This window comes from Dendropsophus ebraccatus, chromosome 1, assembly GCF_027789765.1.
Source record: "Dendropsophus ebraccatus isolate aDenEbr1 chromosome 1, aDenEbr1.pat, whole genome shotgun sequence".
NCBI classification, from domain to species: Eukaryota; Metazoa; Chordata; class Amphibia; order Anura; family Hylidae; genus Dendropsophus; species Dendropsophus ebraccatus.
This window is the reverse complement of record NC_091454.1, coordinates 66,551,914-66,565,143: the sequence shown is the minus strand read 5'-3', so window position 1 is coordinate 66,565,143 and position 13,230 is coordinate 66,551,914.

Sequence of the window (13,230 nt, the reverse complement as noted above, 5' to 3'; positions counted from 1 at the left end):
TTTGCTTATTAAGCTGGTTTTTGTAGCAGTGTAGTAACTACCCGCATCATAGGTGGCTGCCGATTCCTGATTTTAGATGTTTTTAACTCTTTGTAGCCGGTGTTAATAAAGCTATTTTATTATAACATTTCAGTAGTGTGCCTTACTTACTATACCCTCTATTCATCTGTCCTCTTTCTTGTATATTAGTTCCTGTTTCCTATTTTGAAATATTTGTGGTGCCCACCTTTATTGTTACACTAGTCCCCTGCTGCTGTCACTTTTTTCAGGAGACAGCACACTATATGTGGTTGAGCTGTCTCTCCCCTTACACTGGCTATGTAGCTGCCATAATAGTATGGAGTACTGCCAGTACTGCCTGTCTCCTATTGCCTTGTAGCTTATGATTTCACAAGCTAACAGCCAACGGAAGGAGAGCAGAAAGGGGACACAAAAAATGCTAGAGGTTGGTGCACAGAAAGCTGTGTGCCTACATCCTATGGTTTTCCTGCCTAGTGTTCACAGCTTCTCTCTCCCTACTGCTCCTCCTCTTGTCACATTACTCTGTCCCTATTGCTCCCTTCTGTTACTGCCTCACTGTCCCTACTGCTCGGTCCTGTCACTGCCTCATTGTTCCTATTGCCAACCCTCCTGTCACCTTACCATACCTTACTGTCCTTATTGATCTCTTCTTTTACATGCCTCACTGTCCTTACTGACCCTACTTCTGTCACATGCCTTACTGTCCCTACTGACCCTCCTCCTGTCACATGCCTTACTGTTCCTACTGATCCTCCTCCTGTCACATACCTCACTGTTCCTACTGATCCTCCTCCTGTCACATACCTCACTGTTCCTACTGATCCTCCTCCTGTCACATACCTCACTGTTCCAGCTGGTGATCTGGGCTGGATGGGGAAGAAAAAGTAGTGACCTGTGAGTCACTGGATATAATTATTATTACTTATATAGTATGAACACTGTATGGGAAAAATATAGGTTTGTGTACAGTGGTTTCTATTAAGTAACAGAAAGCTGATAATATTTTGTCGCTATGTTGAGGTGATATGTGGTCATGGTATGGCGGTATTATTTGGCTTTTCTGCAATGTTGGTCTTTGTACAGTGGGTTTTTGTCAGGACTGTGTGCTGGCGTTCCTCGGTTCGAGCTGTGCGGCCAAGAAGGCGCTGAGTTGCTGCATTCCAGAATCCTGTCTGAACACAGGTTTATTTTAGGTTTGTTCAGCCCCACCCATCTTGCTTCTTGTGCCTTTGCAGCTTGAGGGTTACCTGCTGCTGTGCAGGTGAGCTGTGTGGAGGATCAGAGGCTGGTTCAATCAGCTGCTGGACTGAGTTCCTGATCCTGTATAAATAGTTGTTACTAGTCCTAGCTCCCCTGCTCCTTTCCCAGCGTTCCCTGTCCTAATACCCTTGCTTTTGCTCTGCCCGTGTTCTGACCTCTTGCTTGACATTTGACTATCCGCTCTCTTCCTGATTTTGTATTGCGTTGTGTGTTTGGTTTTTGACTCTGACTATCCTCCATTGTGTTTGTTTGTCTACGTTTGTGTGTTCACCTACTCAGTGTAGGGACCGACTCCGTGGTTGTCCACGACCGTTTAGGGTCGTCCGTGGCAAGTAGGTAGGGTCATTGTTTGGGGCAAGTTCAGGGCTCACTGTCTTGTCTGTGTCTCCCCAGCCTAATAGTTTTGTTTAATAACAGTATAGTGGTTATATATTTTCCTTTTGTAGTTTTATTCTTTGGTAACTGTGTTAGAATGGGTTCACACTGCGTTTTTGCAGTCCGGATCTGTTTTTAAATAGTTACTTTTATCATAAAAAAAAAAGTCAACCATGTTTTTGTGTATGCTTAAAAAAAGTGGTAATTTTTTAAAAAAAATTAATGGAAGTCAAACAATAGCACCCAGCCTTACATAAGGTGTACAGTTTATACTAAACAGTATTATACCTCATTAAGGAGGGCAGGGCACAGTGCATTATACCTTATTAAGGGGTCCACTGTCAGGGAAAATGATCGGTACACCTGCAGTCACGCTGCAGAAGCCTTGATGAGTGACAGATACTTCTCCTGTCACTGACTACCTTAAAGGACAAGTGCCATGAAAAACGTTTCCCCAGTAATTGAAGCACATTACAAAGTTATATAACTCTGTAATATGCTTCAATCACCTATCTGCCTCCCTTCCCTGTCTTTCCCCCCCCTCCACCCCCCACCAGGAAGTGTCCTAACGCACACAGACCTTATTACTGTCGTCATCGTCACCAAGCTCTTCTCTCAGCTCCTTCTCCTGTTACAGCAGCCCCCCCTCCCCTGCCTTGTCAGGTGATTCAGCTTGCTCAGCTCCCATTGGCTGAACAACTGCAAGCCATCACTTGGACTGGGGAGGGGGGGGGGCTGCTGTAACAGGAGAAGGAGCTGAGAGAAGAGCTTGGTGACGGTGACGACAGTCATTAGGTCTGTGTGAGTTAGGACACTTCCTGGTGGGGTTTGGAGGGGGGAAAAGACAGGGAAGGGAGGCGGATAGGTGATTGAAGCATATTACAGAGTTATATAACTTTGTAATGTGCTTCAATTACTGGGAAAAAGTTTTTCATGGCACTTATCCTTTAAATGCTGTGATCGCTATACTGTAGATTTTGCTATTTAAGGAGTTAATTATAGGCAACTGCGTGAGCACAGCTGCCTGTTATTATGCCTGGCTCCTGGGACACTAATGTGTGTGGGGCTGCTCACATTGAATGCATATATAGACAGATTGTGGACGTAAATGGGTTAACAAGAATTAGATCCCCTTAAAACTTGTAGGGACTTATGACTATTCACAGCTCAGGGTTTGTTGTAATCTATTAGTCTGAGCTTTTCACTAAGAAAGAAAGGCATCAGCAGCACAAATCTCATTATCAGTATACATAGGAGCTATTGGCTGGAGTCCAGGCTGTTCATTTTGAAGTGGATCACATGGACTCGATATATTCTAGAAAACTCTAAGCCATGGGAAGCTTGTTTTTGGAGTTGTTTCATGAAGACAACCCCTTTTCAAGAATACTCTCTGCTGGTTCTGCTTCTCTAATCCAGGACCATCAGCTGTTGTCATTGAGAGTCCTTGCTATACATCAAATGAATACTAGTTCATGTTGTGCAAGAACACCCTTTGTCTGCTACAGTCTGACATTCTGGATCCCCCATATGACCTGATAGGGAATATGGGCAGGGGTGCCCATTGTGAACTTGTCACTAGTTTCATGCTGCCTGAACCACAATATGGGGGAAATTTATTAAACCTTGCACAAAGGAGCAGTGGAATAGATGCCCATAGCAACAAATCAGATTTTTTGGAGAAGCAATCTGATTGGTTGCTGTGGATTCCACTTTTCCTTTGCACAAAGTTTGATTACTCTCCGCCTATGTGTTCTCAGCCTAACCTTTCTATAGAACACTTTGTCCTTGCAAATCTGTGGTAGTCTGAGTTTTCCTCTTTCATAATTATTTGAATAAACCCGGACAACCCATTCTTTTAATATTCACATTGCTTCTGCACATGACAATCTACAAGCCGCTTACTTTGATCTTTTTGACTCCTTATGTAAATTACAATCCGTATCATTAGTGATGTGTTCTGAAGTTACAAATTACAACACAATTGCCTGAAGATAGTAAACCACTGAAGTGTTGTTAATACAAAAATTCTTTTTGGAAAGTGCTGTTTTTGTTATTACAGAATTTAAACTTCTGCCTTCCTTACGTAAACACTATAAGCTTGTCCATTAGCTCATATTAGTAATATTTAGTCTACAGGTTTGACATGCCAGGACAGCAACAGAGCGAACCTAGAAAAGGTACGGTCAAGTTAAATGGTGAGTTATTATCTGCTGCAAGAGAAATGAACAAGTGCACTTCCTGACTGTAGACTAGTGTAGTGGAACCACAGTACATAAACATCTCACTGGTCCAGTGTCCAGTTTCTGAACCACCGGATGTTAGAAAGGGTTTGTCTGATCATAGCCAATGTCAGTTTCCTCTTTTTGAAAAACAAATAGATATCCACAGCTCCAGAAAAATTCTAGTAGCTTTAAAGATTTCTCTTAAAATCCATATAAAAAAATACTCCCACGTCTTTCAAGACCATGATTAAGGGCTGTGTCCTGAAATGCGTCGGCGTGTTTTTTTATGTTTTTCATATGGATTTTAAGAGGAATTTTTAAATAAAGCTACAAGAATTTCGCTGGAGCTGTGGACATTCATTTGTTTTGCATGTTACTACCAGAGCATGGCCCGGACTCATTGTTACCACCTGCTCCTTGTCTAATGAGGACCAATGTTACCTGTTTACTACACATACAGGGAGCTGATTCTTTCCTTTGCAAATATTCCTCTTTTTGAAGGTTATTTCAATTCCTTTCTTTACTGTTTTATGTTGCACTCTGTGTCCTCTGATCAGGGATTTTGTAGCATAATCCTTTTCTTGATGGCTTGACACATGTATACTGCCATGTTTTATACTTTGCTGGTCAGTAAGTACCTACAGTTATATATGTACCCCAATATCAACAGATTTTTTGCTTTGACATAGTTACTGTAATGTTTTTCATTATATTGCACATATAATTTACACATCACATCATACGTGTTATTTAAGGCTGGGTGGTGTAAAAATTAACATAAAACAGTCATACTCACCTTCCCTTATATCAACCAGTGCCTACCTGTCACCACTTCCACCTGTTTCTGAAACAAGCCATCTTAGCAGGAACTGCCTGCTAAGCCAGTCACTGGCAGAAGCTAGACACCGGTGTGAATGGATATTGATTGAATGGGCAGTTCCTTCTGAGATGATCCTTCACAATACCGAAGACTTGTTGGTGATGTACCAAGACATGTTGAAATGGCAGCTGTCAGGGATCACCCCCTGGATTATATAACAAAAAAAAACTAGAAAGCATGCTCGAGTTGCTCTTGTCTTTAGTGGAGATTAAGGGCCAGTTCACACTGAGCAAGATTGTCGGAATCCCACCGTGCTCAGTGTGCTGATGTAAGTGAATGGAGAGGGTGCGCGCTCGTCTGCTCCCTCTCCTCTCCGCTCAAAGAACTAACATGTTCATTCTTTGAGCGGAGAGGAGAGAAGGCTGGCGAGCGTGTGCCCTCTCATTCACTCAAAGCAGGACACTGAGCGCGGCGGGATTCCGCGGCGGAGCTCTCCTGCGCCGTGTTTGCTCCGTGTAAACTGGCCCTAATGTAGAAAAGTGTGAAATTTGGAACATCAAGCACTGTAAAAATATATTATTAATTAATTATTAATTATTATTATTATTTATATATCAGGCTCCTAAAATGGCAATCTGTCATTAACAGATGTCAATTAAATGTCAATTTGTCATTTTTCAAAAGTTTGTATGTTCTCCCTTTGTGTGAGTTTCTTCTGGATACCTTTCCTTTCATGATCCAAAACCATTTAGATAAGTTTATTGTTTTCATCTTCTTGAAATTGGCCTCAGTGTGAAACCAAAATGGGAAGAAAGGATTGGGTACGGGGAATGTGAAAAAGTCTCAGTACAGCACTGTGGAAAATGGTGGCACAACAGGAAATAGATAATTCCGTTATTAGAAAAATGACAGATAGTTTGGGTTAACAAGTAAATGGGTGATTTCCATATTTGAAGGCCAATACATTTATTTGTTAATATAATGATATAAGCTGAGTGGTAGAAGAGACTAAACATACTTCAAAATAATTACTACTATTAAGAATACTATTGCTTTTAGTTAAGGTTTCACTGGCACAGGAACTGAAATTTGTAAATGATCAAGGAAATATTTTCTATGGGCTCTGGACTACTGGCTGGGATTAATGATGTGTTACGGAGAGCGATATGACACCATAACACAGCTACAAAGTGTCATTGTAATTTATTGGCATCATGCTTTACCTTACCTGCATGGTGTATCTTACAAGATTACACAGAATATTCTACTATTCATATATTTAAGTAATATACTGAAATGTTCATCTGTTTTAAATTATATATTTTTTTTAATGTAATGCTCAGGGTTTGGATGTACATTTAATTGGATGAAACTGGAACTAAATTTGTAACTAGATCATGTAAAAATTACAGTAATGCACTTAGTTTTGGTTTATTTCACCCGCAGAACCAAATCAACAAAAAAATAAAGAGGCCAGTGGTGTAAGCTGAATATATGATAGAGAGGATGAGGTTTGGCTCTGAAAGGTATTGCCATTGGCCTCATAATGTGGTGAAGATAGATCAGGTGTCTAACACTAGCAATGTCACTTTTGGTGTTATCATAAAAGCTCCTGCAAAAGCTCAGTAGGGTTGAAATGTGAAGATTGTAAAGGTCTGTAAATCAGGCTTCCTGTATGTTCATAAAGTAATTTTTGCAGAAGGTGGCCATACACCCTTAATAAGTGACGATTAAATTATTGTATGGTTATTAGTTATCTCCTCCGCTTGTCCTCCCCATGAACAGGAACATTGGGCAAGTCCAAGTGTTCCTTTTATTCTCTATGAGGAGGGAAGGGGTAAGCTGCAGCCAGAGTGCTCTGACTGCGATTTATCCCTCCCCAAACATAGGGGTTGGGCAGTAATTTTCCATCACGCCCAACCACTATGATGTCGGTGGTCATTTGGGAGAGTCAGTAGCGAAATTTGATGGGGGGCAGGGGGGGCGGCCGCCCCCGGGCCCACTCTGGCAGGGGCCCACTCAGATCGCTATTGAATTTTTGCTCCCTAAGTCTATTCCTGAAGATACAGACTGCCTGTGCAGTCTGTATCTTATGCTTTTACCTAATCCTGTATAGCGGAGAAGTACGGCCGGGGGCGGCCATCTTGATGACGTCACAGTGGTGCGTTCCAACGCTGGAACGCAAGGGACGTCATCAAGATGGCGCCCGGCTTTACTGCACCGCTACAGAGGACTGGGTAAAGTATAAGATACAGACTGCAAAGGCAGTCTGTATCTTCATGAAGTTTATTTCTGAAGATACAGACTGCCTGTGCAGTCTGTATCTTATACTTTACCCAGTCCTCTGTAGCGGTGCAGTAAAGCCGGGCGCCATGTTGATGACGTCCCTTGCGTTCCAGCGCTGGAACGCACCACTGACGTCATCAAGATGGCCGCCCCCGGCCTTACTGCTCCGCTACACAGCTATAGGTAAAAGCATAAGATACAGACTGCACAGGCAGTCTGTATCTTTAGGAATAGACTAGAGCTGGACATGTGGATGCAGGGGGAGCTGGACATGTGGACACAGGGGGAGGTGGACACGGGGGGAGCTGGACATGTGGACACAGGGGGAGCTGGACATGTGGACACAGGGGGAGCTGGACATGTGGACACAGGGGGAGCTGGACATGTGGACATAGGGGGAGCTGGACATGTGGACACAGGGGGAGCTGGTAAAGAGGGGGAGCTGGACATGTGGAAACAGGGGGAGCTGGACATGTGGACGCAGGGGGAGCTGGACATGTGGAAGCAGGGGGAGCTGGACATGTGGAAACAGGGGGAGCTGGACATGTGGACACAGGGGGAGCTGGACATGTGGAAACAGGGGGAGCTGGACATGTGGACATAGGGGGAGCTGGACATGTGGACGCAGGGGGAGCTGGACATGTGGAAGCAGGGGGAGCTGGACATGTGGAAACAGGGGGAGCTGGACATGTGGACATAGGGGGAGCTGGACATGTGGACACAGGGGGAGCTGGACATGTAGAAACGGGGAGCTGGACATGTGGATGCAGGGGGTGCTGGACATGTGGACACAGGGGGAGCTGGACATGTGGAAACAGGGGGAGCTGGACATGTGGAAACAGGGGGAGCTGGACATGTGGAAACGGGGAGCTGGACATGTGGAAACAGGGGGAGCTGGACATGTGGACATAGGGGGAGCTGGTAAAGAGGGGGAGCTGGACATGTAGAAACGGGGAGCTGGACATGTGGACACAGGGGGAGCTGGACATGTGGACACAGGGGGAGCTGGACATGTGGAAACAGGGGGAGCTGGACATGTGGAAACAGGGGGAGCTGGACATGTGGACATAGGGGGAGCTGGACATGTGGACACAGGGGGAGCTGGTAAAGAGGGGGAGCTGGACTTGTGGACACAGGGGGAGCTGGACATGTAGAAACAGGGGGAGCTGGACATGTGGAAACAGGGGGAGCTGGACATGTGGAAACAGGGGGAGCTGGACATGTGGACATAGGGGGAGCTGGACATGTGGACACAGGGGGAGCTGGTAAAGAGGGGGAGCTGGACATGTGGACACAGGGGGAGCTGGACATGTAGAAACAGGGGGAGCTGGACATGTGGAAACAGGGGGAGCTGGACATGTGGAAACAGGGGGAGCTGGACATGTGGACACAGGGGGAGCTGGACATGTGGACACAGGGGGAGCTGGACATGTGGACACAGGGGGAGCTGGACATGTGGACACAGGGGGAGCTGGACATGTGGACACAGGGGGAGCTGGACATGTGGACACAGGGGGAGCTGGACATGTGGACACAGGGGGAGCTGGACATGTGGACGCAGGGGGAGCTGGACATGTGGACACAGGGGGAGCTGGACATGTGGAAACAGGGGGAGCTGGACATGTGGACGCAGGGGGAGCTGGACATGTGGAAGCAGGGGGAGCTGGACATGTGGACACAGGGGGAGCTGGACATGTGGACATAGGGGGAGCTGGTAAAGAGGGGGAGCTGGACATGTAGAAACGGGGAGCTGGACATGTGGACACAGGGGGAGCTGGACATGTGGACACGGGGAGAGCTGGACATGTGGAAACAGGGGGAGCTGGACATGTGGAAACAGGGGGAGCTGGACATGTGGAAACCAGGGGGAGCTGGACATGTGGAAACCAGGGGGAGCTGGACATGTGGAAACCAGGGGGAGCTGGACATGTGGAAACCAGGGGGAGCTGGACATGTGGAAACCAGGGGGAGCTGGACATGTGGAAACCAGGGGGAGCTGGACATGTGGAAACCAGGGGGAGCTGGACATGTGGAAACCAGGGGGAGCTGGACATGTGGAAACCAGGGGGAGCTGGACATGTGGAAACAGAGGGAGCTGGTAAACAGGGGGAGCTGGACATGTGGAAACAGGGGGAGCTGGTAAACAGGGGGAGCTGGACATGTTGGAAACAAGGGGGAGCTGGACATGTGGAAACCAGGGGGAGCTGGACATGTGGAAACCAGGGGGAGCTGGACATGTGGAAACCAGGGGGAGCTGGACATGTGGAAACCAGGGGGAGCTGGACATGTGGAAACCAGGGGGAGCTGGACATGTGGAAACCAGGGGGAGCTGGACATGTGGAAAACAGTGGTTTTCTGATTTAACCCTATTTGGCCCAGTTCTCTCTGGAAGCTTCATAGAGGAGCTGGGGGCTGATCTGGAGATCCTGGGGGAATGGGGGCAGAGGTCCGACCCCTCCACCCCAGTCTCTTACAGGATAAGGGACAAGTATGTTTAAATCAGAAAGCTGTGATTCGGATCACAGAGAGCAGGGTGCAGCAGCCTGTAGTGGCTGCCCGAGTTAGCTAGTGATTGAGCCTGCGGTACCTCCCTGTGAGTGATGCACCTGTCTTAGGCAGAATGCAAATTATCTACCTCTATGGTATATGGGTCAGTCAGTGTATAGGGAAAATAATAGTCTTTGCATAATGGATTTAACTTTTTTTTACAGTTTTAACTACAGATCTCAGGTGAACCTGTTATACTGCCCATACATCCATGACATTGGGATAGTGAGCGACTCCGATGAGAAGACACCCCTTGTAAGTCACTGTTTCATTTTATGTGTCTATATATGTAAATGTAGAAGCCTCTAACACTGCTCTTAATTCACTATGAGTAATGGAGCAGAATATACCCTTTATTATTTAGAAAGCATTGTTGTCAAGCGAGGTTCCCTTTGAGTAACATAATCGGTTGGGGGCCCACTCAGACTTGCTCGCCCCCCCTAGGCTGAACCCCTAGCTACGCCCCTGGGGAGAGTCCTATACACCTTACACTGATGGCTGAACCCTCTGCAAGCATTGGGTGTGGCCCATGAGAGTATAAGATTTATGGGGCCCTTTAGAAGTATGATCGTCATGAAGTAATAAAGAAACACTGACCACATGGACAGTGAGGCTTACATGGACAGTCTCAATAGAAAATAGTCCTTATGTGCATGTATACTTGTGGCAATAAATGAGCCTGGATACGCATTCTTCCTCAATTTCATCTATTGATGGAGCCATATTAGGATATTAGGGCTTGGTTTTTGCAATTATACTTTTTAATAGCACCCATCAGTTTACCATAATTGATGGATGAAATTGGAAAAAAAAAAGTTAACATGTGGTTTGCAATTAAGCTCCATTTACTTCAATGGAACTGAGCTGCATCCAAACTGGAGAAAGGAATCCAGAATCCAAAAAATTGGGCATGTATTTCTAGTTGGATAACACTAGAGATGAGCGAACCGGGTTCAGGTTCGAGTCCATCCGAACGTGATCGTTCGGTATTTGATTAGCGGGGGCTGCTGAAGTTGGATAAAGCTCTAAGGTTCTCTGGAAAACATGGATACAGCCAATGACTATATCCATGATTTCCATATAGCCTTAGGGCTTTATCCAACTTCAGCAGCCACCGCTAATCAAATGCCGAACGTTCGGGTTCGGATGGACTCGAGCATGCTCGAGGTTCGCTCATCTCTAGATAACACCTTTCATGTTTCACGTCAGTCATGATTACAACAATTGTTACAATAGCTATTCATTTCCTTTACTAATTATATATTGGTTTAACCATTAAACTTTTTTTTTTTTTACTCTAAAATTGGATAAAAAGGAGGTTAATTTTTATTTGAGGGAAAATATATATTTTTTTAAACTTTTAAACTTCTATTTAAAAAAAAGCAGTGGTTTGATCTTTTGAATAGTTCACTGCAATTATTATTCCTGTTTCCTGTTACCTATGGTAAAATCTAATGGCAGATCTACTATAGCAGCCATGGAGGTCTTAAGAAAGTAATTGGCTGCCAATTGCAGGGTAACCAGTCCGAGGTCTGGGATCTGTCAAATAACTTTATGTACACATATAAAATAATACAGAAATGGGTTAAATGGTCACTATTTGATTCATTCACTTAATTTACTAGAAATTACTTCTTTACCCCAGAATAAAAGCTTAAAAATTCTTGGCCACTATGTAAGTCATTTCTCTGCAATCTGCTGTTCATTGCTTGTTGTTTTGCTCATTTTGCTTTTGTAATTGTGAGGCAGAACGCATCAAGTGGGAATGGGGCTTGGCTAATGCTATGTTCAAGTGTTCAGGGGAAAAAGGGACAGAACTTTAAGTCTGTCTCCCTCATCCAGGCGATCCACATTGTCCCTGAAAGGCAAATCAAGGTTTTTCTCTCATCTCAGCAGCATTTTATTGTTCGTCTAACCTCTCCCTTGTTGTGCTGCTTTTCTACTCACATAACACCTTCTGTTCTACTCACATAGCACCCTTTCCAAATACCATCTACAGTCGTATACTCTAAATCATACCCCAGGATAGTGTCAGCCTGTCCAGTCCAGTGCCCTTTCACTAGCTCTATGTCATGATACAGTAGTTAGGGGTAGGAGACTGGCAAGACAACTGAGGGAAACAAAGTACCTGTATGTATAACTAACCAAGTTTAAGGGTTAGCTATGGTTCTGCCCCTTAAAGGGGAAGTCAGCATAAGAAAAACTTGTTTTCTATTAAAAGTACATTGAAAGTTATATAGATGTGTCTATACAATGTATTACTGTATCTGTGCGGTTCTGCCACACTGGTAGCTGAGAGAAATCCAGAAAGTGGAAAAATGGCCCCTTTGCTAATTCACATTGTCTCCTGCTCCCATTGGTCTCCCACCTTAGGAGATAAATATTCCATGCCTCTGTCTCACATTGTGTGTGTTTGCTTAGGACAGGCTGATGATGCAGACAGGGGGCAGGGCGTGATGTCACAGGAGGCTTGGCTGGATCCACCAATCCCCTTAGTGATCCACCATCTCTGAATGGCCAGAAGCAGGTACAGCACTAATTTTACTGATTGTGTGGGTGGGGGACTGTGATGATCAGCTGAGGGAAAGCATTGCATTCTGGGAAATGCTAAACCAGGAAGGACAGAAACACAATACAGAGCAAAAACCCCTCAAATAAATGGATTTTTGGTAGTTTCAAAACTGGGATAGACAGGTAAGTAATGCTATATGCTTCTGCAGAAGTTTCCTTTTTTTTTTAACCTTTACCTGGAGTTCCCCTTTAAAATGGACAAAATGAAATACAGCTGTGCACTGTGAAAGGCGCTGTCAGGGGATCAATAGCAGCAGTGAGTAATAAAATCATGGTGTCACCACTCTGAATGGTGAATATAACAAAAGTTGGCTTTGAAAAAAAAATCTTTTGGAATTACTTGCTTTAACTATTGATGTACCTGCTCATAACCACTGTTCAATGTCTATGTTATTGTACCAATCATAACCCTTTCTATTTTAGTTGCCACCTCATCATCTGGCAAATGTATATATAGGAACATGCGAAGATTGCAATATTTCCCATGATATGACTGATGAGGGTAAACCATTCATATTATGGAAAATAACTCTTATTGTTTGTCCCTTTTCAGAAGTGTTACTAAAAATACAAAAATACAAGAATGCGAAATAATCAGGGCGGGGGGGGGGGGGGGGGGGGGTGTTTACATGTATATATTGCTTAACACTCCCTTTTTGTAGGTTGTAGGGCACATACTTTTCCTATTCCTATAACAAGGACTTGATATCCCCAGAATATCTGTTGCAAAAATAAAGAGAAATCTAATAAATAGATAATTTTACATTCTTGAAAGAAAATTACACTTCATTAAAGGGGAACTATCAGAACTATCAGCAGATTAGACAAGTCTAAACTGCTGATAGCCCCCTATTGTGCCCAGGTCACCAAGGAAGAAGGTAGTGTAATCTTTGGTCCAGAGCGCTGTTAGGAGCACTGCCCTGCCCTCATTGTGCAAGCCGGCTCGTTCCGTCTAATGATAATGAATGGAAAGGCTGGTTGGCTCGCATGATGGGGGGCAGAGCAGTGCTTCTAACGCTGCACCAGACCAAGGTTTACACTGCTAATAGCACAGGGGGCTATGAGTAGGTTTGATTAGTCTAAGCTGCTGATAGTTCCCCTTTAAAAAGGGTGCTCTAGGACTAAGGG